The sequence below is a fragment of the Humulus lupulus genome, chromosome 9 (genome assembly GCF_963169125.1).
Source record: "Humulus lupulus chromosome 9, drHumLupu1.1, whole genome shotgun sequence".
NCBI lineage: Eukaryota > Viridiplantae > Streptophyta > Magnoliopsida > Rosales > Cannabaceae > Humulus > Humulus lupulus.
Genome location: NC_084801.1, coordinates 30,136,588 through 30,140,855, shown reverse-complemented (window position 1 = coordinate 30,140,855; position 4,268 = coordinate 30,136,588). Strand labels below are relative to the sequence as shown.

General features: G+C 35.6%; 1 pseudogene; it reads right to left on the bottom strand.

Annotated features, from left to right (window-relative positions):
- Window positions 1-643: 643 nt before the first annotated feature.
- LOC133799574 (actin-related protein 8-like) lies at window positions 644-2,796 on the bottom strand (annotated as a pseudogene).
- Between the last annotated feature and the right edge of the window lie 1,472 nt (window positions 2,797-4,268).

Genomic DNA, 4,268 nt, shown 5'->3' with positions numbered 1-4,268 from the left:
TAGTGTTCATGGGTTACAATGGCCTAACCAGGTTCAAGTAAAGTGTTTTACTGCATGTAAGTTAGCAAGAAACAAAAGGTTTTCGAGAGCAAATTAGTAACTTATAAATTCATCAACTGTACTTCTAGTTTATAAGATAAACATGTGTCAAGTAGACTTCTGTAACTTGTTATATTTTAATTGCCTGGTTATTATTTATGTATACATTTGTTGGCATTATGTGGTCATTAATACATGAGATATACAAATACCACTATCCTTATTCTAGACATAATAGTAACTTACAAAAACTACAATATTATAGAGTTCCAATTCTAGTGAAAAACAAGATTAGCTGTACCAAATTTGCAGAAGAATAATGAAACAACTACCTGATTATATTAATATTATTCATATGTTTTTCACAATTTAAACACTATACTTTCATGAAGTCTCAATTATATTCTCTTAGAAGAACTGTATTCTCGTCACATTTTTAACGCCTAGAATCAAGACATAAAGCATTTCTAGACATCTTTTTCGATGAATTATATGGTAGAAGTTTTAATATCCTTGCAGCACACACACACACTCACATGCATCCACACAGTTGGAACTTTCCTGACAGTGCTCGTGAAGCAATAAATATTATAAGTTCCAGAACTTACACTCCTGCCATTCGTGGCTGGAATAAGATTTCTCCTGTTTGAAACCGCTCTTTTGAAAGAGTGAACTGACCTTCTCCTGCTGCGTCAGATGATGCTCGTGTATCTTTGAGTAGCTCAGCCTCATAATCATAGGCAACATAACAGAGATTCTGTATAGAAATAAGGTCATAAATAGAACTCAGCTTCAGCAAGGTCTCCTTACAAAAATGAGAGAGAAGAGCAGTAGAAAACAAAATTGAAACATTCCACTAAAACACAGGATACTAATGGTATTAGTAGTTTAATGTATCATGAGAAAAATATTTTCTTTGAGAGTGCAAAGCTGATAGTATTAAAACAGAATAACTACAGTCAAGAAAAACGAGGATAAATATTCAACAACAATATTCTGCACTCAAGAAACAAGCAAGACTTGTACCTCTTTCAAAGTACGAACAGTGTACAGCGATTCAAAACTAATATTGTTCTGCTGCATCAACTCCTTAAGAAACCCGGTAAGTTTTAGTGCTCCCAGTCCCACAATCTCCACACCCACTTTGCGCATTACTTTACCATGTAAAACTAGAAGCCGAAAAAGAAAAGAGAAGAGTATATTTCAGATCCCCAAACATTGAATGCAACCAAGATATGATATAAAAGAAAGCACTGGAAAATCCATAGAATGAAAATGAAAAAAGAAGAATAAAAGCAGCAAGGCTGCATGGAAAGTTAAAACTGTAACTTATACTGCAGGGCTAATCAGTATATATCATAGGTAAATGAAACCTTGTTGATAGTTTAAGGAAGCATAAAGCATATAAAAGATAAAAGAGAAACTATCACTCCTTACTTGGAACAACTGATGTGACTTGAAACCCAATATTTACAACAATTCCTGAAGTTCTTCTAGCAGCATACAAAGCTAAAGTTGCCTACATTTTCAAAAACAGAAAATGGATAAGATCTTACAAATAAAAAACATCTATCAAAGAATCAATCGAACATTTTAAGCCAAAAGCAAAACGTCCAAATTACTCATAAACAAGCATAAGTACATAAAGCATCTCAGCTTATAGTGTTAATAAGTAAATTTGGTGCCTGTTCAGGATTCTCAACCACTCAAGTCACAGAAGCTTGCTTTACAAAAGGAAAATGAAGAATGAAAATTGGATCAAGGCCTCGAAATCTATATCCGATGGTAAATGTCATTTTTGCATGAAACAAACTAATCTTAATTCTTTACCAAAGAGGGGTAGCTCAAATGATAAGGCATATGGCTTGCTATATCACAAGGTATGAGGTTTAAGTTTCTCTTGGATACCTACATAGCAATTGTTAGCGGAATCCTAGTTTTTAAAAATAAAAAATTACTCTTATTTCTTTTAGTATTAAATATTTTAGAATATTAAACAGCCGCAGCAAGTTAAGGCTTAGCGAAATTTACCTGATTAATTGCACAAACAGCAGGAACATTCATGTTAAATAGTGCTGTATATATAGCTTCCTTGAGTTGCCGTCTTGATGCTTTTGCAGATTCAGTATCTGCAATAAAAAGACAGAAACCACATCATAAGGACAGAAAGTGTCTCAAACAAGAAAAACACACAATTCTCAAGTGTCTCACTAAGGAATTACACGACCAAACTTCAAAAAAAATTGAACTATCTAAATTACAGAAAAGGCAATGAATATATAGAAGCTGACCATCATAATGCAATATTGGTATAGACACAACCACTGGCTATGATGGTGCTCTTACCTGCATCCTGTAAAAGACATATCAAATATACATATGTGAGTAAAGAAGCTCATTTCATGAAAGCCAAAGCAAAGAAAAAGAGAGGAGTTACCTGCTATAAATAGTGGAAAAAAACTGTCTAAGTCTGGTATACATTGGAGACTCAATGTTACCAAATTCCTGCATATGAGAAAGTGACAATTGGGATTACACACAGTTGTGGTTAATGAATGAATGAATGATGAAACTTTGAAGCTGGTAGTTAAAAGGTGACCAAGAAAGTAGCAGAGCGCACAGATGGCAAAAATAATAAATCCTATCTCTGGTATTGATTCATGAGCCAAACAGAAACCAAGTTCCACATATGTACAAATTTTAACAGAAGTAAATAATAGGACTTTCCAAAATAAAAGTCACACAATTAAATATCATACACAAGTTTTACATCCACTTACTCAAGAATTATGTGGAGGTGACTCTTAGTCTTTAAGGATCCAAGATATTTCACAATATTTTTGTGGTTCAAATTCTGCAAAAGAGAATAAGGTTTATCAGTCTCTGACCATTCACCTTCTTCCAAGGATGCTAGTTGTAGGATTCAACTCAAGTGAAAGAACATAACAATGAAGTGATAGCTATCCATGGTGTTTAACTAAAATGGAAGTCCTCAGTTTATATCTCAAAAGTTTCATTGCTAAGTTGCAGGTTTTGGCATGCATCAACAAATCTTTCTTATTTGTGAGTTCAAAACTGCATAATTAATACACGCTACTTGAGTCATACAAGCAAGATAACAGTACCTTCAGTAAATCTATCTCTTGCTATAAAGTTACGTGGAAAGGATCCATGGGAAAGCCATCAAAGAGAAAAGAGACTAAGTTAGTAGTCATGCATAGATACTAAAAAATAAACAGTTTATGAAACACTGAAAATAATTAAATGTCAATCATATGGGTAGGAGTACTTCGGAATCAAGTCATCGTGAAACCTTTAATGCTTAATAATGTTTCAAGCTTTTCAATTTACTAACTTCTTAAAAGCCATATTTTCAAGATCTGTGGTGTTCTGGGAAAATAGCTGTGACATATCAATCTACAACATTCAGCCAACAGTTATCAATATTTTCAAGATCTGTGGTGTTCTTTCACAACAGTTATCTTCCTCAAAGTTCAGCTCTTATTCTGTCAACAGCTCTTAGAAAGTTCTTTCACAACAGTTATCTTGCATATCAATCTAGTTTCTATCAAAGATGGGTTTTTTATCATATCAATCTACAACATTCAGCCAACAATTTATATTATCAGGGATGAGAGAAACAAACCTGAGATAGTGGGTGTGAGGCAGAGAACTCATGATGCAGAAAAGCTCCACTCTGGAGCGTGACTTTGTGAGGCGGAGAAAGAGCTCCACTCTGGAGCGAGTCTTCGTGAGGCAGAGATGAGTTGAGGGCGGAGAGACTTTGTGAGGGCGGAGAGATTTCGTGAGGGCGGTGAGGCAGAGATGAGTTGAGGGCGGAGAGACTTCGTGAGGGTGGAGAGACTTCGTGAGGGCGGTGAGGCAGAGATGAGTTGAGGGCGGAGAGACCTCGTGAGGGCGGTGAGGGCGGTGAGTCTTCGTGAGGGCGGAGAGGGCGGAGTGAGTCTTCGTGAGTGAGAGATGGAGGCTGAGAGAAAGGGTAACTTAGAGAAAGGCTGAGAGAAAGGGAATTTGGCAGAAATTCATTTTGGCGCCTGAGTTTTTAGTCATATGGCGCCAAAATCAGACCCGTGTGTTTTTAATCCCCACTTTTCACATCCGTGTGTTTTTAATCCCCCACTTAATAATAGCACTTCTAAATATATGCTATTCTTTAATGTAATATATACTAAATATTGTTGTAGTGCTTCTCGAGCTCAAACCATCTT